The sequence below is a fragment of the Thalassophryne amazonica genome, chromosome 9 (assembly GCF_902500255.1).
Source record: "Thalassophryne amazonica chromosome 9, fThaAma1.1, whole genome shotgun sequence".
Lineage (NCBI taxonomy): Eukaryota > Metazoa > Chordata > Actinopteri > Batrachoidiformes > Batrachoididae > Thalassophryne > Thalassophryne amazonica.
This window is the reverse complement of record NC_047111.1, coordinates 37,278,697-37,301,780: the sequence shown is the minus strand read 5'-3', so window position 1 is coordinate 37,301,780 and position 23,084 is coordinate 37,278,697. Positions and strand designations below refer to the sequence as shown.

General features: G+C 46.0%; 1 protein-coding gene across 1 annotated transcript in view; it reads right to left on the bottom strand.

Moving 5' to 3' along the window:
• Positions 1–23,084, bottom strand: part of LOC117516991 (histone-lysine N-methyltransferase, H3 lysine-36 and H4 lysine-20 specific-like) — a 134,715-nt gene that overhangs the window by 65,829 nt on the left and 45,802 nt on the right.

Here is a 23,084-nt window from a genome sequence, read left to right as displayed (position 1 = left end):
GCATAGCAGAGTTTTAACTTGCACTTGTACATGTAGCGACAACTGTGTTAACTGACAACGGTTTTCTGAAGTGTTCCTGAACCCACGCGGTAAGATCCTTTACACAATGATGTCGGTTTTTAATGTAGTGCTGCCTGAGAAACTGAAGGTCACGGGCATTCAGTGTTGGTTTTTGGCCTTGCCACTTACGTGTATAAAGTTCTCCAGATTCTCTGAATCTTCTGATTATATCATGGACTGTAGATGATGGAATCCCTAAATTCCTTGCAATTGAACATTGAGAAACATTGTTCTTAAACTGTTGGATTATTTTTTTCATGCAGCTGTTCACAAAGTGGTGATCCTCGCACCATCTTTGCTTGTTAATGGCTGAGCCTTTTGGGGATGCTCCTTTTATACCCAATCATGACACTCACCTGTTTCCAATTAATGGCTGAGCCTTTTGGGGATGCTCCTTTTATACCCAATCATGACACTCACCTGTTTCCAATTAACTTGTTCACCTGTGCAATGTTCCAAACAGGTGTTCTTTGAGCATTCATCAACTTTCCCAGTCTTTTGTTGCCCCTGTCAAACCTTTTTTGAAATGTGTTGCAGGCATCCATTTCAAAGTGAGCAAATATTTGCACAAAAACAATAAAGTTTATCAGTTTGAACATTAAATATCTTGTAAAGCAAAGAAAGAGTTCACTGCGCTTCTGCACAGCACAAACAAATCTGGTGCAACCAGGCAGGACCAATTTGTAAAAAAGAAGAAATACGTAACTGGTGCAGCACAGAAATAAGTGCAAAAAGTCTTTAATAAGGTGTTGAAAAAAAATGTTCAAAGAACATTTTTTTTTATAAATATCTTGTCTTTGTGCTGTATTCAATTCAATATAGGTTGAAGAGGATTGCAAATCATTGTATTCTGTTTTTATTTACATTTTACACAACGTCCCAACTTCATTGGAAATGGGGTTGTAGAATTTTGAGGGGAAAAAAAATGAATATACTCCATTTTGGAATAAGGCTGTAACATAAAATGTGGAAAAAGTGAAGCGCTGTGAATACTTTCCAGATGCACTGTACTGTACATCTGTTTAACTGTCTTTAAAAGAACATTATCATGAAGAAGCATTTACCTCTGAATAGTAAAGCCACCTTAATGCATGAATTTGATCTCCGCACTACCACATCAAGTTCAAGTTCAAGTTTATTTGCCATTTGCAGTATTAAAACCACATTGGAAAAATGGTGCAAGGAGCTCAAACGTGCACTAGCAAGACATACACAAACAATAAAAAGACATAAAAGAACATAAAAATGCCATAAAAACGACAAAGCCACAAAATAATTTAAGTGACATTTAAAACTAATCAAAGAGTGTTGATCATTGCTACGGCCTGTGGGAAGAAACTTTTTCTACAACGTGATGACCCACATTTAATAGACCGATAGCGCCTACCCGAAGGAAGAAGCTCAAACAGGTCCCTGGCAGGATGCAGGAGATCCTTAGTAATAGCCAAAGACCGGGACTTAAGCCTTTTTTTTGTAAATGTCCTGCAGGACAGACAGTTCCACACCAATAATTCTACTGGCTGAACGAACCACTCTATTCAAAGGCTTCCTTTCTTTTGCAGTGGCATTTCCAAACCATGCAGTTATAGCGTTTTAAGAAGACTTGCAATGCAGCTGTGATAAAAATTTAAGAGAATATTCTTGTTCAGAGTAAATTCTTTCAGCTTACGCAGAAAAAAAAGCCGGTCGAGACTTTTAACAATTCCATTGGTGTTATAATTCCAGCTCAAGTCATCAGATAAAAACAATCCCAGAAATTTACAGTTTTCAACTGTTTTCACCTCAGCGCCATTTAATATGATGGGAGCATAAGCTCTTATTTTTACTGAAGTCAACAACCAACTCAAAAGTTTTTGCAGTGTTTAACTTCAAATTGTTTTCCTCGCTCCAGGAAACCATGTTTTGCACTTCAGATCTACACAAAGAGAGTCATGAGAAGAGATCAAACCAATAATAGTTGTGTCATCTGCATACTTAATTATCAAATTATAATGAAAGGACACAACACAGTCGTAAGTATACAAGGTGTACAACAATGGGCTTAAAATACAACCTTGCGGTGAGCCAGTATTAATAATAAGTTCATCAGAGACATAGCCATTGATCTTGACTCTTTGTGGTCTTCCAGTTAAAAAACTGGATGGACATGGACATTGGCATGATTCGTCATGCCAATGCATCCTGCGTTGTCCCACCTGATGGCAATAGAAATGATCTACAGCTACAGGTTGTCTTGTGCTCATCGTGTGGTGGAGAACGCATCTGGAATTTTGTCTCAAATTATTGCAAGTTCTCCCACTTAGAAATCATGGAGGGGTCTGAAATTTTCATCTTAAGTGCATGTCCACTTTGAAAGACATAATCTAAAAAAAAAAAAAAATCTGGAAATCACAATGGGCCTCATGTATCAAAGTTGCGTACGGCGATATTTGAGCGTATATGGGGTGTACGCCAAAACGGCTGTGCTACTTGGCATTTATCAATGTGGTCGTTGGCGTAAGCTGCGCTGAAAATATACACCAGGTCAAGAGGTGGTGTAAATATACACCAAAATGAACCAGCGCTGGAATCCACATAAAAATGAAGATGATCAAAATGATAAACAGTGCCATTATACAAATCAATGCATATGTTACATAAATAACACTTGATTATACTACATAATCAATACAAATCCCGCTTTTGCGGGATTGTTATGGAGCACGATCTGTGGCTACAGCGCTGACTGCAAAGACAGCGCTGCTCGCCCTTTTCTCCAGACTTCGAGCCTGGAGCCAGAGCAGCGCTGAGCTTAACTTTATGTGGTGTGATCGTTTTAGACTATGAAATTGATAATAACAACTGTAGTTTCGTCATTCCCTTAATTCGCCTGTGCTGCAATCAGGTTTTGTCGTCTCCATTCAGTTGTCACAATAAAATAAATACAGAAATACATTTAAAAAATAAAGAAATCTGACAGATTAGGCGTGTCTTATTAATTGAGCGAGCAAATAGCCACATGTCAAGAATTATTGACATGTGAAAAGAGAATACAGTGGTCCCTCGCTATAACGCCGTTCACCTGTCGTGGCCCAATTTTGCATGCCTTTTTTTTTTTACAGTGTTCTGTGTATCTGTTTATAAGAATGTTGTTGCCCAGAAGAAAAAAGAGCGCCAACAACTACTCATAACTGTGTATGTCACTCGGAAACAAACACCTGCTGCAGCCAGGTATGAGTGGAAAAGGCGCAGCGTCAGGACGCAGAGGCGCGATCTGTGACATACTGGTCAGTCACTATTAATAATTTCTTATGTGTCCGACCTCGTTCATTGATCGTTAAAATTAATTTGTTAGTAAATGTAAATGTAAATGCCATCAGAATTATTCATAGGAAACCTTTCTATTTTTATTTCTCAAACAAATGTCTGGGCCTGAAACAGTTTGGTATTATTTCCCTACTAAGGTTTGAACTTTGAGAGTGTTTACACACCAGAGAAAAGTGAGAAAATGTTCATGCCTGATTGAGAAAGTGTATAAACTGTGAAGTGAGGGGTTTTACAGCTTTGAAACGTCTATAATAATTGTAAAAAATAACGCTGCCTAACGTCGCGGTTTCGCGTATTTCGGGCTATTTTTTAGAACGTAACTCCAGCGATTAATGAGGGACCACTGTAACACTTTATTGATTATATACTACAAAACAATTGATACGACGGCCGCTTTTGACGCTCTACTGGCACGCGTCGTGATTGGTGAAGTTCTTTTTCATTGCCATCTTCCTGGCTTCCATGTCGTAAAATGAGGGTGTGTCTGAAGCGGAGTCTGAATATTTATGGGCATGTTTATTATAATTACGATCGTTTCCACCCACCGCATTTATCAAGATCACGTCAGGTGTACGCCAGAAATGGGCAGGTGCGCACTGCTTGATACATGTCACGGCGACTTTGGTGTATTTCAAATTTACGCCGTAAATTTACGCCACAAGTGCGCAACATTGATACATGACGCCCAATGTATGATTTTTTAATAATTTATTTGTATGTTACTGCTGCAAAAAAGTATTTGAACACCTGTGAAAATCAATGTTAATATTTGGTACAGTAGCCTTTGTTTGCAATTACAGAGGTCAAACATTTCCTGTAGTTTTTCACCAGGTTTGCACACACTGTAGCAGGGATTTTGGTCCACTCCTCCATACAGATCTTCTCTAGATCTTTCAGGTTTGGAGTTTCAGCTCCCTCCAAAGATTTCCTATTGAGTTCAGGTCTGGAGACTGGCCAGGCCACTCCAGGACCTTGAAATGCTTCTTACAGAGCCCCTCCTTAGTTGCCATGGCTGTGTATTTGGGGTTACTGTCATGCTGGAAGACCCAGCCATGACCCATCTTCAATGCTCTTACTGAGGAAAGGAGGTTGTTTGCCAAAATCTCGCAATGCATGACCCCATCCATCCTCCCTTCAATACGGTGCAGTCGCCCTGTTCCCTTTGCAGAAGAGCACCCCCAGAGTATGATGTTTCCACCCCCATGCTTCACGGTTGGGATGGTTTTCTTGGGGTTGTTCTTATCCTCTAAACATGGTAAGTGGAGTTGATTCCAAAAAGCTCTATTCTGGTCTCATCTGACCACATGACCTTCTCCCATGCCTCCTCTGGATCATCCAGATGGTCACTGGTGAACTTCAAACGGGCCTGGACATGTGCTGGCTTGAACAGGGGGACCTTGCTGCCCTGCAGGATTTTAAACCATGACAGCATCATGTGTTACTAATGTAATCTTTGTGACTGTGGTCCCAGCTCTCTTCAGGTCATTGACCAGATCCTCCTGTGTAGTTCTGAGCTTTCTCAGAATCATCCTTACCCCACAAAGTGTTGTGTGGGCCGCTGAAGAGGAGGTACTGCTGGCCCACCACCACCAGAGGGCGCCAGACCCAGAAGAAGAGACAGCTGTCACTCATCCTCTGCACCAGCTGTCACTTGTTCATCATCACCACCATAAAAGCCGGACTGCAACTCCACCTCCCCGCCGAGAAATCGACTACCATTACCAAGGTAATTTCTCTGCTGACTAAACACTGTGTGTGTAATAACTTGAACTTCTATTGCAGCCATTTTCCTGGAGTGTTGCCTATCTGGAGGATTGGCGTTTGGTGTGACAGCGACGGCTTCGCCTCACACCCCATCTCAGATAAGTGGTTGACCAGGAGCTGCACGAGTGTGTGTGATTTGGAGGTGGAGGTGCTCCCTCCTAACTGTGTTCGGACTGAGAATTACTGAGTGTGTGGACTCACACTCACTCATCATATTTCTGCTTTCTGCCAGCAGTACCAGGGTCGACAGCCGAAGACAGAGGCCACCTGGGGACTCGGGACTTGGCGGCTCCGGTGTTCTTCAGGCCGTTGGTGGTGGAAGCCGTGTGGGACGCGGCTTCTCTCTTGTCGGGGGTCTCCTATCTTCGAGCCTGCCCACACGTCACCTGGAGTTACATTAACTGTGCAAATTACTGTACGTTTCATTGTGTATTATCACAACATTAAATTGTTACCTTTTTGGCTTATTCATTGTCCGTTCATTTGCGCCCCCTGTTGTGGGTCCGTGCTACGACACCTTCCCAACAGGATTTCTCGGCCATCGTCATGGATCCCGAGGGGCGTCAACCCGAGCTTGAATGGCCAATGGAAGAGCCAGGAGCGCAGGTGTCAGCGGGAGGCGTGTTGAGTGAGCTGCAGCAGATCTTAACCGCCTTCACGGCTCGGTTAGATTTAGTGACTGAGCAGAATGTCCTCCTTAATCGGTGGGTGGAGGCTCTCACCGCCAGGGTGGAAGCGCGCGATCAGGGCGCTGCTGCAGCCACTCCTCTGGCTGGTCCTGGGCCTGTATCAGACGTTCCACTGGTCGTTCAACGAACCCCCCCACCGTCCCCTGAAGCATACATAAGCCCTCCGGAACCGTACGGGGGCTGTGTCGAGACGTGTGCAGACTTCCTCATGCATTGTTTGCTCGTCTTTTCACAGCGCCCTGTCATGTACGCATCAGACGCTAGCCGGGTGGCTTATGTTATTAATCTGCTTCGAGGAGAGGCACGCGCCTGGGCTACGGCGCTTTGGGAGCAGAATTCACGGCTCCTAACGTCTTATACTGGGTTTGTACGGGAGTTCAAACAAGTGTTTGATCATCCCAACAGAGGCGAGACCGCTTCGAACGTGCTGCTGTCGATGAGACAGGGGCGCCGTAGCGCAGCCGAGTATGCAGTCGACTTCCGCATCGCGGCAGCGAGGTCCGGCTGGAATAACGTTGCGCTCCGCGCCGCCTTTGTAAATGGACTGTCCCCGGTCCTTAAGGAGCACCTACTGGCTAAGGAGGAACCGCGGGATTTTGACGGGCTTGTCGATTTAGTTATACGCTTAGACAACCGTTTAAACGAGCATCGTCGGGAGCAGGCCGGGGGGGCGTGACCGGGCACAAGCCGTCCCTCCCCCTTCCAGTTCCGACAAAGTGACGTCGTCCCCACGCTTCACTGCCAGAGAGCTCCGTGTGGCTACAGCTCCCCCTGCTGAGGAGGCTATGGACACGAGCAGGGCCAAAGTAAAAACAAATGTCAGACAAAGGAGGCTGGTCCGCGGGGAGTGTTTTGTCTGCGGCTCTTGCGAGCACATGCAGAAGGACTGCCCTAAACGGTCAAACTACAACGCCCGTCCTTAGAAACTGGGCTAAGGGTGGGCCATAACACACACGCAGGAAAACCCTGCAAATCTGCACGAATCCCAGTAACAATCCTTTGTGGGGATTTAACCCTTCACGCCCCAGCACTGGTAGACACGGGGTCTGAAGGGAATCTGCTGGACAGCAGATGGGTAAAGGAAGTAGGGCTCCCTCTGGTGGCTCTGCCGGCACCATTGCAGGTGCGAGCACTAGATGGCACCCTGCTTCCATTAATCACACATCAGACACAACCAGTGACTTTGGTTGTGTCTGGGAATCACAGGGAGGAGATAGTGTTCCATGTAACACCATCTACCTCCCCAGTGATTTTGGGCTTTCCATGGATGGTGAAGCACAATCCCCGGATAGATTGGCCGTCCGGGGTTGTGACGCAGTGGAGCGAAACCTGCCACCGGGAGTGTTTAGGATCCTCGGTTCCTCCCGGCACTACGGCTAATGAGGAGGTCAAAGTTCCCCCCAATCTATCGGCGGTGCCAAAGGAGTACCATGATCTTGCTGACGTTTTCAGCAAAGATCTGGCGCTCACTCTTCCCCCGCACCGACCGTATGATTGTGCCATCGATTTGGTCCCGGGCGCTGAGTACCCGTCCAGTAGGTTGTACAACCTCTCACGTCCGGAACGCGAATCAATGGAGACCTACATCCGGGACTCCTTAGCTGCCGGGCTGATCCGGAACTCCACCTCCCCGATGGGTGCTGGTTTCTTTTTTGTGGGTAAAAAAGACGGCGGACTCCGTCCATGCATTGATTACAGAGGGCTGAAAGAGATCACGGTTCGCAACCGATACCCGTTACCTCTGTTGGATTCAGTGTTCATGCCCCTGCAGGGAGCCCAAATTTTCACTAAATTGGATCTTAGAAACGTGTACCACCTGGTTCGGATCCGGAAGGGAGACGAATGGAAGACGGCATTCAACACCCCGTTAGGTCATTTTGAGTACCTGGTCATGCCGTTCGGCCTCACCAACGCCCACGCGACGTTCCAAGCTTTGGTAAATGACGTCTTGCGGGACTTCCTGCATCGGTTCGTCTTCGTATATCTGGACGATATACTCATCTTTTCCCCGGACCCTGAGACCCACGTCCAACATGTACGTCAGGTCCTACAGCGGTTGTTGGAGAACCGGCTGTTTGTGAAGGGCGAGAAGTGCGAGTTCCACCGCACTTCTTTGTCCTTCCTGGGGTTCATCATCTCCTCCAACTCCGTCGCCCCTGATCCGGCTAAGGTTGCGGCGGTGAGAGATTGGCCCCAACCAACAAGCCGCAGGAACCTACAGCAGTTCCTAGGCTTTGCAAATTTCTACAGGAGGTTCATTAAAGGTTACAGTCAGGTAGTTAGCCCCCTGACTGCCCTGACCTCCACCAAGGTCCCCTTCGCCTGGTCGGATCGGTGCGAAGCCGCGTTCCAGGAGTTGAAACGCCGGTTCTCGACTGCACCAGTTCTGGTGCAGCCTGATCCTGATCGCCAGTACATAGTAGAAGTGGACGCCTCTGACTCAGGGATAGGAGCCGTGCTGTCCCAGAGCGTGGAGGCTGATAAAGTTCTCCATCCTTGTGCCTTTTATTCCCGCAGGTTGACCCCAGCTGAACGGAACTATGACGTCGGCAATCGGGAACTCCTCGCGGTGAAGGAGGCTCTTGAAGAGTGGAGACACCTGCTGGAGGGGGCATCGTTGCCCTTCACGGTTTTCACGGACCATCGGAACCTGGAGTACATCCGGACCGCCAAGCGGCTGAACCCCAGGCAAGCCCGCTGGTCTCTGTTCTTTGGACGCTTTGACTTCCAGATCACGTACCGCCCCGGGACTAAGAACCAAAAATCAGATGCATTGTCCCGGGTGCATGAAGAAGAAGCCAAAGCGGGGCTGTCGAACCCCACTGAGACCATCATCCCCGAGTCCACTATCGTGGCCACTCTCACCTGGGACGTGGAGAAGACCGTCCGGGAGGCCCTGACAAGGAGCCCGGACCCGGGGACTGGCCCCAAGAACAGACTGTACATCCCACCAGAGGCAAGAGCTGCCGTATTGGACTTCTGTCACGGGTCCAAGCTCTCTTGTCATCCCGGAGTGCGTAGGACCGTGGCAGTAGTCCAGCAGCGCTTCTGGTGGGCGTCCCTGAAAACCGACGTCCGGGACTATGTCCAGGCCTGTACCATCTGCGCCAGGGGCAAGGCAGATCATCGGAGGACGACGGGACTCCTCCAACCCCTGCCAGTGCCTCATCGCCCCTGGTCTCACATCGGCCTGGACTTCATCACGGGCCTCCCGCCGTCCCAGGGCAACACCGTGATTCTCACGATAGTGGACCGGTTCTCCAAGGCGGCCCACTTCGTGGCCCTCCCGAAGCTCCCGACGGCCCAGGAGACGGCAGACCTCCTGGTCCACCATGTCATGCGGCTGCATGGGATACCATCGGACATCGTTTCAGATCGTGGTCCCCAGTTCTCTTCACAGGTGTGGAAGAGTTTCTGCAAGGAGCTGGGAGCCACCATGAGTCTCTCGTCCGGGTACCACCCCCAGACAAACGGCCAGGCAGAGCGGGCTAACCAGGAGCTGGAGCACGCCCTTCGATGTGTCACCTCCGCGCATCCGGCGGCCTGGAGTCACCATCTGGCCTGGATCGAGTATGCCCACAACAGCCAAGTTTCGTCTGCTACCGGCCTCTCCCCTTTTGAGGCATGTTTGGGGTACCAGCCCCCATTGTTCCCGCTGGTGGAGGGAGAGGTCGGTGTGCCCTCGGTCCAGGCCCACCTCAGGAGGTGCCGCCGGGTGTGGCGGGCCGCCCGCTCTGCCCTGTTAAAGGCCCGGACGAGGGCCAAGGCCCATGCGGACCGCCGGCGTTCCCCGGCCCCCACATACCAGCCCGGGCAGGAGGTGTGGCTCTCGACCAAGGACATCCCTTTGTGTGTCGATTCCCCAAAGCTGAAAGACAGATTCATTGGACCTTTCAAAATCCTCAAGATCATCAACCCGGCCGCAGTGAAGCCGGGAGTTGAAGCTTCACTGCGGATTCACCCTGTCTTTCATGTTTCCTGTCTCAAACCACACCACACCTCGCACCTCTGTACTCCGGGACCTACGCCGCCTCCTGCCCGGCTCATTGACGGGGAGCCTGCCTGGACAGTCCGCAGGCTCCTGGACGTCCGTCGTAAGGGCCGGGGTTTCCAATATCTGGTGGACTGGGAGGGGTATGGACCTGAAGAACGCTCCTGGGTGAAGAGGAGCTTCATCCTGGACCCGGCCCTCCTGGCCGAGTTCTATGCAAGACATCCGGACAAGCCTGGTCGGACGCCAGGAGGCGCCCGTTGAGGGGGGGGTCCTGTTGTGTGGGCCGCTGAAGAGGAAGTACTGCTGGCCCACCACCACCAGAGGGCGCCCTGCTTGGAGTGCGGGCTCCAAGCACGAGAGGGCGCCAGACCCAGAAGAAGTGACAGCTGTCACTCATCCTCTGCACCAGCTGTCACTCGTTCATCATCACCACCATAAAAGCCGGACTGCAACTCCACCTCCCCGCCGAGAAATCGGCTACCATTACCAAGGTAATTTCTCTGCTGACTAACACTGTGTGTGTAATAACTTGAACTTCTATTGCAGCCATTTTCCTGGAGTGTTGCCTTATCTGGAGGATTGGCGTTTGGTGTGACAGCGACGGCTTCGCCTCACACCCCATCTCAGATAAGTGGTTGACCAGGAGCTGCACGAGTGTGTGTGATTTGGAGGTGGAGGTGCTCCCTCCTAACTGTGTTCGGACTGAGAATTACTGAGTGTGTGGACTCACACTCACTCATCATATTTCTGCTTTCTGCCAGCAGTACCAGGGTCGACAGCCGAAGACAGAGGCCACCTGGGGACTCGGGACATGGCGGCTCCGGTGTTCTTCAGGCCGTTGGTGGTGGAAGCCGTGTGGGACGCGGCTTCTCTCTCGTCGGGGGTCTCCTATCTTCGAGCCTGCCCACACGTCACCTGGAGTTACATTAACTGTGCAAATTACTGTACGTTTCGTTGTGTATTATCACAACATTAAATTGTTACCTTTTTGGCTTATTCATTGTCCGTTCATTTGCGCCCCCTGTTGTGGGTCCGTGCTACGACACCTTCCCAACACAAAGTGAGATCTTACATGGAATCCCAGACCGAAGGAGATTGACAGTCATCTTGTGTTTCTTCCACTTTCTAATAAATAATCATAACACTTGTTGTCTTCTACCATGCTGCTTGCCTGTTGTCCTGTAGTCCATCCCAGCCTTGTGCAGGTCTACAGTTTTGTCCCTGGTGTCCTTAGACAGCTCTTTGGTCTTGGCTATGGTGGACAGGTTGGAGTGTGATTGAGTGTGTGAACAGGTGTTTTTTATACATGTAATGAGTTCAAACAGGTGCAATTAATACAGGTAAAGAGTGCAGAATAAGAGGGCTTCTTAAAGAAAAATTAACAGGTCTGTGAGAGCCAGAATTCTTGCTGGTTGGTAGGTGTTCAAATACTTATTTGCAGCAGTAACATACAAATAAATTATTAAAAAATCATACATTGTGATTTCCAGATTTTTATTTTTTTTTTTTAGATTATGTCTCTCACAGTGGACATGCACCTAAGATGAAAATTTCAGACCCCTCCCTGATTTCTAAGTGGGAGAACTTGCAAAACAGCAGGGTGTTCAAATACTTATTTTCCTCATTGTATATAATGTAATGGATTGGTAAAACAGTTGCATTTTCATTCCTTCTTATGAGTTAGATAATGTATCTGTAAAGTTGTGTTTACTGTAGATGTAACATCTCTTCATAATCTAATTTCTCATTCAGATGCCCTGCACGCAATGACACGCAGTGGTTTTTTTTTTAATAGGTTGCACAATGTTCACAACTAGTTCACGCAAGTGGCATGAAATTTATGTATGCCAGAAATTTTGAACATTTCAAAATTTTCTTTGCATACTGGCACGCAGCCACGCACAGTTTACAACAGTTTACAATAAGTTTACTGACTGCCACACAAGATTGCCTGCCAATGCGGGGATCAAATTCATTCAAGTGTCAAGTGTTGTGGCTGGGGTGTCTGGCGTGCCTGGCTGGCTTTTGTTTGTCTTCTGTTTCTGTCTTTTGTTTTTCCTTCCAGGTGGCACGCGTTTAGGACTGAGTGGCTGTGTGGCTGAGTTATCAGGACCTCACCCTGATCACCTGAGGCTGATCATGTGCAGCTCGTCAGGAATCACAGCTGTGGTGCATCTACACAGATTGGAGCATGGTGGCATTTAAGTCTGGAGTACACAGTGTGTATTTGCCAGAGACTCGACCTTGTGACCAGACGGGTGAGATCGTCGTCTTGAGAGCCATCTCATCATTATGGATGCAGAGAACGTCCAGGTTTGATGCCATGGTCTGTGAAAGAGGAGGGGGTGAGGTCTCACGCTCGTCAGCACACTTCCTGGGGTACGTCAGGTTTTGTGACTAACATTTGTACAGTCAGTAAATGTGGTGTCCCTCACACCTTATTATATTGAGCTGTTATGTTAGTCGTTTAATCAGCTTCCACTGCAGTGATAATGTGAACGGGGTGTTCCATGCCTGCAGGGTGGGAAGCTGATTAGTGATTAAGTCAGGAAGTGTTTGCTGTTTGTGTACACCTTTGAGTGGTCTCTCTGTGTGTGGAGTGTGGACTCACATGATGATTTCTTCTTTCACAGACTCGGTTTGTCGCGGCCACCTGGGGGGTGCCGGCGGGGTCCTTGGGTCCGAACTGTTTCTGGCTCTGGACCGTTTGTGCAGCTGGGAGCGCACCGTATATCCACCTCGCCAGTCTGCGCACTAATTTGTTATACTTTTGCACATCACTGTTATGTTATTAAATTTTGTTATCCTTTGTACCGTGCTCTGCTTATTTCATACTGGGTCCTTCAAACGCTGGTCGGTTCTCCGTCCTGCGTCCGACACATAACAGTCAAGGTGCCTTATACCCACCTACCCCAATGCCACATACACGTAATGCTAATTTTGAAATGATCCTCATGTTTGCATATGGGAGGCACAAATTGTGTGTTGCCAGATTGGGAGTTTATTACTTTATTTAGCTTTGGTTGCATTGCCTTCTATGATACACTGGTCTAAGTAACCAGGACTGTTAAAATATTGGGAAAATAGTAGATCAAATATTGTGGCTGGTTTTGTCTGCATGTGGCAGTTTTTGAACAGTTTTCTGGTATCTGGCAACACAGTCACTGCCATGTGGCTGTGGGCTCATTCACACAGTGCAGCTAAATGTGAATGATCTGTAAATTTTGACATCATGCCAGCAACATTAATTATTTAACACCTTTTACTACACTTTCCATGACTGGAAACAACTGCTCAGATGTGTAAGTATTAGAACAATTCTTAAAAAAAACTTTTCAGCGAGTGGCTTCATTTAACTCTATCCAACATCATTAATCTTTTCTCAAGTTAATAAATACCAAAGTAAATTCCCTGCTAATTAGGACGAATTTAACTCCTAAAACTCCCGCTATGAAACCAAATTCTCTGAACGTCATATAATCATTGCTCAATGAATTTCGTCGTCATTAAATTGCTTCCCGTGATAGGTCCTGTTATTTAACTCCTGCCAGAGTTAAATAAATATCTTAAATGTGTGAAGCTGTCTGTGATTTATGTATGGTTTTACAGAGGTTGTCGGATCTGACCTGTGGAGCTTACTCCTGAGGTTTGAGACTGAGTAATTACATTAAGACGACTCAATTAATGAATGTTTAAATTAAAGTACCTATGCTTAAAAATAGGTGGTGCCCTTTTCCGAGGTAAAATTATCCACAAGTGATCCTTTCAAATATCCTAAAACACATTATATTCCTCCTGTTTCTGCTACAAGCGATTGGAAAAAGTCACAAGACTGCTGTCAGGTTAGAAATCTATTTTATGCTCTGGACCTTTACCAAACGTTTTAGGCTCAGTCACTCTGGATTATACCAAAGGAAAAGCTCATGGCAAGTTTTATATATTGTATTTTATAAAATGTTCAATAGGATGTGTGGTTTGGAGGGGCAACTGATGGTGAGTAAATCAGATAAAAAAAAAAAATTTAAAAATTAAAAATAAAATAAAATGCGGGCCAAGCCCCCCCCCCCACAAAGCCCAAATTAAATGCACTCAGAGAAGAAACACTCACACAAGATAAGATAGAGTGTGAAATAAAACATACATAAATATATACAGCTGAAACACAGTCAGCCTACAGTGACTGCTGTCTGAGGCGTGGCAGGTGGGTGCTCACCTCACAAATAAGTAAATAAATAAAATAATAAAGTCCTCTCACTTTAATCTGGATATGGAATTAAGAAATGTGACCAATTACATGAAATATGACCAATTACATATGTTATGTATTTGTTATTGGTGTCAAACCTTGTGACACACCACGACACCCAACAGCTGAGTGACTACAGACTGATTTTGATATATGGAGGGGTGGGCATTCTGACAAACGTAATATTGGCTTTGTGCTTATGCATCTGCCGACTCGCTGTTCAAACAGTACTTAGTTGTTTGCTGGGAATATGAACTTTTAAGGATTTTCAGCCAGAGAGTACACTAATGAAAGATGGCAACAAATCTTTGTTTCTATGTGAAGTCGCTGAGATGTGCTGTGACAGTGAAGGGAGGTCCATGAGCCATGCACCGGCTGAATGTCCCATGGGGAGCTGCTGTGTTGTTCGACAAACAATGACTAATCCTATTGTCATTCTGCACACACATACACACACACACACACACACACACAGAAAATAACAAGAAGAGTTCGTCTGCCTGGAAGGACATGCGGCCATCACAAACCGTGCATGGGCAAAACTGACTGGGATGTATTTAGAGCTGCAGCCACCCGAGAGGACTCCTCCGTCAGCGTAGAAGACTATGATGAGTATGTGACTGGGTATATCAGCCCTTGTGTTGAGAACATCATACCCACCATACAAGTGAGGAAGTTCCCCAACCAGAAGCCCTGGGTAAACAGAGAGGTGCTGCACTTGCTGCATGCTGGCACTGCTGCTTTTAGATCTTGCAACGAAGCTGAGTACAAGGCTGCACAGTACAGACTGGAGAAGGCCATAAGAGTGGCCAAGAGACAGCAAAGAGAGAGGACGGAGGACTTCTACTTTAACGCTGACCCCAGGAGAATGTGGCAATGACTGGATCACATTATAGACTTCAAGACCAGCTCCAGAACCACCACCATCAGCTCGTCGGACAGCCTGCCAGACGACCTCAATGCCTTCTACACCCGCTTTGAGAGCCCCACCCCCACCACCTCTACAGAATAAGCGAATTGCACATCTCAGGCCGTGCGGTGCATTATGGGCAGGCTAAAGTTTTCAGCTACCAACCCACAAGCTATGGCGGCGGAAAGCAGCGAGGAGTGCTGTGATTTGGATCATTTCAACCGCTGGAAAGCTGACGATTTAAAGCGTTTTTTTAAGCTCCGCGGATTGCCTGTTACAACCAGGACTACGTACGGCAGTGGACAGAAATAGAAAGAAGAGCTGGTTGTGCTTGCATATGTTGCATCTGTACAGAAACTACTGTTAGTGCCGACAAAGGAGGAAGAGCGCGCTGCTGTTGAAAATGACGCATGCTTGTTGATAGTTGGAGAAAAACAAATTTCTGACCCCTTGAAGGCAACTGACAGATGGTTAGACGAAGTCCAGAGACTGAAACTGTGGATACTGCAGAATATTTGCTAAGCAGGGATGAGAAATTGCAACTCCACCGGCTTCATAATGACGACAATGACAGTGAGTCTCATGTATAACCTCTTTGGTGTCATGTTTGTTTTGATAAGTTGACAGACATACAATGATATGTGCATGCATGCAGTTTGTTTATAGAACATGTCAATTTTACAATATTACGCGCCACGTCATTCATGGCGCAACATTACAGTTATAAGCCGATGCACGAAAACAGCGGCATGGTTTCAGGATATTGAAAAATAAATGTGTGCAAAAAACCTACAGTTTTAGTCCGACTTTTACGTCCGTCTGGAACTTTCTTTTCTGTGGCGAAATTGTGTAGAATGAACGGAGGTTTATGACCACATTTCTTCTTCTTTCCGTCTTTGTTTGGACTCGGCGGAGGTTTGCAATCGTGTGTTTTCAGCCAACTTTCAAGCCTATAAATTCCGTTCAAGCATTTGAAAACAGCACAATGCGCCCCTGTCATTATTGTATGTGTCGCTTAAGGCTTAAAGCCTTTGAAACAATCCCTGTAAAAGCCTTAACTTTTACAGTCCGCTAATGCTACTGTATACGAAATTCAATGGGAGCAGTGTGAGTGTGGTAGCTTGGTTTTTCGCCTCCGGTTGACCCACGCATGCGCAGATGCGATGCGCACTTCGCTTATACAGACACACCGTGGCCACTCAACCCCCCTCCCCCCCACCAGTCATCACATCAGCCCTGGTACACAAAGCCTTGAGGAGCGTTCGCCCCCGGAAGGCTGCTGGGCCAGACAATGTACCAAGACATTCCCTCAGAGTATGTGCTAACGAGCTGGCTGATGTTCTCACCGCCATCTTCAACCTTTCCCTCAGGAAATGCATCGTCCCAAGATGCTACAAGACCACCACCATTGTCCCCCTCCCCAAGAAGAACCCCCCATCCTGTCTGAATGACTTCCAGCCAGTAGCACTCACTTCAATCATTATGAAGTGCTTCGAGAGAGTGATACTGTCTCACATTCATAACAGCATCCCAGACACCACAACCCACTACAGTATGCCTACAGACACAACCGGTCGACATCAGACGCCATCGCCGCCGCCCTTCACATCTCCCTCTCTCATCTGGAAAATAAGGACTCCTACATTAGGATGCTCTTTATCGACTACAGCTCTGCCTTCAACACAGTCGTCCCCCACAAACTCACCCAGAAACTGTTAGCCCTCGGACGTCACCCCTCTCTCTGTGACTGGCTTCTCAACTTCCTGACTGGCAGGCCACAGTCTGTCAGGATCGGGAGAAGGACGCCAGCCACCATCACTACCAAAATGGGGACCCCACAGGGCTGTATCCTGAGCCCCATCTTCTACTGTGTCGCTTCCCACCCGAACAACACCATCAACAAGTTTGCTGACGACACCGCCATGATAGGACGCATCACTGGCGGAGACGAGGCGGCCTACAGGAGGGAGGTGGACAGTCTGTTGACGTGGTGTGGAGACAACAACCTCACTCTCAATACAGACAAGACCAAGGAGATGATAGTGGACATGAGGAATCAAATCAAATCAAATCAATTTTATTTATATAGCGCCAAATCACAACAAACAGTTGCCCCAAGGCGCTTTATATTGTAAGGCAAAGCCATACAATAATTACGGAAAAACCCCAACGGTCAAAATGACCCCCTGTGAGCAAGCACTTGGTGACAGTGGGAAGGAAAAACTCCCTTTTAACAGGAAGAAACCTCCAGCAGAACCAGGCTCAGGGAGGGGCAGTCTTCTGCTGGGACTGGTTGGGGCTGAGGGGAGAGAATCAGGAAAAAGACATGCTGTGGAGGGGATCAGAGATCAATCACTAATGATTAAATGCAGAGTAAAAAGAGAAAGAAACACTCAGTGCATCATGGGAACCCCCCAGCAGTCTAAGTATATAGCAGCATAACTAAGGGATGGTTCAGGGTCACCTGATCCAGCCCTAACTATAAGCTTTAGCAAAAAGGAAAGTTTTAAGCCTAATCTTAAAAGTAGAGAGGGTGTCTGTCTCCCTGATCCGAATTGGGAGCTGGTTCCACAGGAGAGGAGCCTGAAAGCTGAAGGCTCTGCCTCCCATTCTACTCTTACAAACCCTAGGAACGACAAGTAAGCCTGCAGTCTGAGAGCGAAGCACTCTATTGGGGTGATATGGTACTATGAGGTCCCTAAGATAAGATGGGACCTGATTATTCAATTCCTGCAGTTTAGCTAATTGGTGTGTGTCCTCTGGCTTCATGGATAGATAAAGCTGGGTATCATCTGCGTAACAATGAAAATTTAAGCAATGTTGTCTAATAATACTGCCTAAGGGAAGCATGTATAAAGTGAATAAAATTGGTCCTAGCACAGAACCTTGTGGAACTCCATAATTAACCTTAGTCTGTGAAGAAGATTCCCCATGTACATGAACAAACTGTAATCTATTAGATAAATATGATTCAAACCACCGCGGCGCAGTGCCTTTAATACCTATGGCATGCTCTAATCTCTGTAATAAAATTTTATGGTCAACAGTATCAAAAGCAGCACTGAGGTCTAACAGAACAAGTACAGAGATGAGTCCACTGTCTGAGGCCATAAGAAGATCATTTGTAACCTTCACTAATGCTGTTTCTGTACTATGATGAATTCTAAACCCTGACTGAAACTCTTCAAATAGACCATTCCTCTGCAGATGATCAGTTAGCTGTTTTACAACTACCCTTTCAAGAATTTTTGAGAGAAAAGGAAGGATGGAGATTGGCCTATAATTAGCTGGGTCAAGTGATGGATTTTTAAGTAATGGTTTAATTACTGCCACCTTAAAAGCCTGTGGTACATAGCCAACTAATAAAGATAGATTGATCATATTTAAGATCGAAGCATTAATTAATGGTAGGGCTTCCTTGAGCAGCCTGGTAGGAATGGGGTCTAATAGACATGTTGATGGTTTGGAGGAAGTAACTAATGAAAATAACTCAGACAGAACAATCGGAGAGAAAGAGTCTAACCAAATACCGGCATCACTGAAAGCAGCCAAAGAGAACGATATGTCTTTGGGATGGTTATGAGTAATTTTTTTTTCTAATAGTTAAAATTTTATTAGCAAAGAAAGTCATGAAGTCATTACTAGTTAAAGTTAAAAGAATACTCGGCTCAATAGAGCTCTGACTCTTTGTCAACCTGGCTACAGTGCTGAAAAGAAACCTGGGGTTGTTCTTATTTTCTTCAATTAGTGATGAGTAGTAAGATGTCCTAGCTTTACGGAGGGCTTTTTTTTATAGAGCAACAGACTCTTTTTCCAGGCTAAGTGAAGATCTTCTAAATTAGTGAGACGCCATTTCCTCTCCAACGTAGGGGTTATCTGCTTTAAGCTGCAAGTTTGTGAGGTATACCACGGAGTCAGGCACTTCTGATTTAAGGCTCTCTTTTTCAGAGGAGCTACAGCATCCAAAGTTGTCCTCAATGAGGATATAAAACTATTGACGAGATAATCTATCTCACTCACAGAGTTTAGGTAGCTACTCTGCCCTGTGTTGGTATATGGCATTGGAGAACATAAAGAAGGAATCATATCCTTAAACCTAGTTACAGCGCTTTCTGAAAGACTTCTACTGTAACGAAACTTATTCCCCACTGCTGGGTAGTCCATCAGAGTAAATGTAAATGTTATCAAGAAATGATCAGACAGAAGGGGGTTTTCAGGGAATACTGTTAAGTCTTCAATTTCCATACCATAATTCAGAACAAGATCTAAGGTATGATTAAAGTGGTGGGTGGACTCATTTACATTTTGAGCAAAGCCAATCGAGTCTAACAATAGATTAAATGCAGTGTTGAGGCTGTCATTCTCAGCATCTGTGTGGATGTTAAAATCGCCCACTATAATTATCTTATCTGAGCTAAGCACTAAGTCAGACAAAAGGTCCGAAAATTCACAGAGAAACTCACAGTAACGACCAGGTGAACGATAGATAACAACAAATAAAACTGGTTTTTGGGACTTCCAATTTGGATGGACAAGACTAAGAGTCAAGCTTTCAAATGAATTAAAGCTCTGTCTGGGTTTTTGATTAATTAATAAGCTGGAGTGGAAGATTGCTGCTAATCCTCTGCCTCGGCCCGTGCTACGAGCGTTCTGGCAGTTAGTGTGACTCGGAGGTGTTGACTCATTTAAACTAACATATTCATCCTGCTGTAACCAGGTTTCTGTAAGGCAGAATAAATCAATATGTTGATCAATTATTATATAATTTACTAACAGGGACTTAGAAGAGAGAGATCTAATGTTTAATAGACCACATTTAACTGTTTTAGTCTGTGGTGCAGTTGAAGGTGCTATATTATTTTTTCTTTTTATGCTTAAATAGATTTTTGCTGGTTATTGGTGGTCTGGGAGCAGGCACCGTCTCTATGGGGATGGGGTAATGAGGGGATGGCAGGGGGAGAGAAGCTGCAGAGAGGTGTGTAAGACTACAACTCTGCTTCCTGGTCCCAACCCTGGATAGTCACGGTTTGGAGGATTTAAGAAAATTGGCCAGATTTCTAGAAATGAGAGCTGCTCCATCCAAAGTGGGATGGATGCCGTCTCTCCTAACAAGACCAGGTTTTTCCCAGAAGCTTTGCCAATTATCTATGAAGCCCACCTCATTTTTTGGACACCACTCAGACAGCCAGCAATTCAGGGAGAACATGCGGCTAAACATGTCACTCCCGGTCCAATTGGGGAGGGGCCCAGAGAAAACTACAGAGTCCGACATTGTTTTTGCAAAGTTACACACCGATTCAATATTAATTTTAGTGACCTCCGATTGGCGTAACCGGGTGTCATTACTGCCGACGTGAATTACAATCTTACCAAATTTACGCTTAGCCTTAGCCAGCAGTTTTAAATTTCCTTCAATGTCGCCTGCTCTGGACCCCGGAAGACAATTGACTATGGTTGCTGGTGTCGCTAACTTCACATTTCTCAAAACAGAGTCGCCAATAACCAGAGTTTGTTCCTCGGCGGGTGTGTCGCCAAGTGGGGAAAAACGGTTAGAGATGTGAACGGGTTGGTGGTGTACAGGGGGGCTTCTGTTTAGGACTACGCTTCCTCCTCACAGTCACCCAGTCGGCCTGCTTTCCTGGCTGCTCGGGATCTGCTGGAGGGGAACTAACGGCGGCTAAGCTACCTTGGTCCACACCGACTACAGGGGCCTGGCTAGCTGTAGGATTTTCCAAGGTGCGGAGCCGAGTCTCCAATTCGTCCAGCCTGGCCTCCAAAGCTACGAATAAGCTACACTTGTTACAAATACCATTACTGCTAAAGGAGGCTGAGGAATAACTAAACATTTCACAACCAGAGCAGAAAAGTGCGGGAGAGACAGGAGAAGCCGCCATGCTAAACCGGCTAAGAGCTAGCAGCTGCGCTAAGCTATCAGATTCCTAAAAACACACAAAGTGAATAATGTGTAAATAATTTAGAGGTGATTCAGCAGAGGGAGTGCTTTAGTTAAGGCATGTGAAGATTACACTGTGAAACAAATCGTTATCTAGTTAACTAGATCAATCTAATTTCTAATTAAATCTAATCCATATTGGCCTCTCTTCATTGGCTTCCTGTTAATTCTAGAATAGAATTTAAAATTCTTCTTCTTACTTATAAGGTTTTGAATAATCAGGTCCCATCTTATCTTAGGGACCTCATAGTACCATATCACCCCAATAGAGCGCTTCGCTCTCGGACTACAGGCTTACTTGTAGTTCCTAGGGTTTGTAAGAGTAGAATGGGAGGCAGAGCCTTCAGCTTTCAGGCTCCTCTCCTGTGGTACCAGCTCCCAATTCAGATCAGGGAGACAGACACCCTCTCTACTTTTAAGATTAGGCTTAAAACTTTCCTTTTTGCTAAAGCTTATAGTTAGGGCTGGATCAGGTGACCCTGAACCATCCCTTAGTTATGCTGCTATAGACTTCTTTCTTTCTCTTTTTGCTCTGTATGCACCACTCTGCATTTAATTATTAGTGATTGATCTCTGCTCCCCTCCACAGCATGTCTTTTTCCTGGTTCTCTCCATCAGCCCCAACCAGTCCCAGCAGAAGACTGCCCCTCCCTGAGCCTGGTTCTGCTGGAGGTTTCTTCCTGTTAAAAGGGAGTTTTTCCTTCCCACTGTCGCCAAGTGCTTGCTCACAGGGGGTCGTTTTGACCGTTGGGGTTTTTACGTAATTATTGTATGGCCTTGCCTTACAATATAAAGCGCCTTGGGGCAACTGTTTGTTGTGATTTGGCGCTATATAAAAAAAATTGATTGATCTAACTGCACAGATTAAACAGCTAACAGATACAGCAAAACACTGCTGTGCTCCAGAACAGGAAGTGATACAATACCGCAGTGAGAGCCAACACCACACAGGTGGTGAAGAAGGCTCAGCAGCGGCTGTATTTCCTGAGGAGGCTGAGGAAATTTGGGATGGCACCCAAGATCCTCAGCAACTTCTACATCTGCATCGAGTCAGTCCTGACCACCTGCATCACTGTGTGGTATGGCAGCTCTGTGTGGGACCACAAACACCTGCAGAGAGTGATAAGGACTAAGATCACCAGGACCCCACAACCCTCTCTGCAGAGCATCTACCACCGCAGAGTCCACAGGAGAGCTGTCTCCATCATCAAAGACCCCACTCACCCCCAACATGGACTATTCACACTCCTCCCCTCAGGCCGCAGGTTCAGGACTGTGAGATGCAGAACCACCAGGTTCAAGAACTCCTTCTTTCCCACAGCCATTAGACTGTTAAACAGTTGAACACCCCCCCTTAAGGACAGAGCCCCCCATCACTGGTCACTTTATCTTCTATTGGACACTTTACTATATTACGGACACTTTATTCTATTGCACTACAATACCTGTTAACTTGAATCCATTGGCTCAATTGCACTAAATTGCACGAAACCATTTACTGCTGAATGTTGCACAAAACAGTGAATGTTGCACACTGATGCACTATCATGTACATATCATGTAGGCCATTACACAAGCATATTTTATATTTTCCTTCTTACAGTGTATATGTCTTTTTATAACATTATTACATTTTTATTACATTGCTTGTTATATTCTATTGTTCTTACCAGCATGCTTATTTTATGTTATTTCATTTTTTTTCCCTCCACTTATATTTAGATATTTTTTTCCCTCCACTTATATTTAGATATTTTATACCTAGTTATTTATATATATATTTGGGCATCCAGTGTGGGCAGCAAAGTAAGAATTTCATTGCACAGGGAAACATGTTTCTTTACTGTGCATATGACAAAAAAAGCTTTGAATCTTGAATGGGCACGTGCTCTGGCTGAATGTTTTCATTTTGATTTAATTTTAAAGTCCAGCTTTTCCATAGAATGCAACACACACAATTCACATTCATCCATTCAATTCGTCCAACATTCCACAGATGACAGACACACACACACACAAAAAAACGCATTTCCATTGTGGTCTATGTTGTGTTCAGTGAAAGTGAGAGACCACGTAAGTAGACTATTGAGGGAACATCTCTCAAGGAGCTACTCTTTGGCTGTGATTGGAGAAAATGTGCACAGTGTAACATTTGTCTGTTG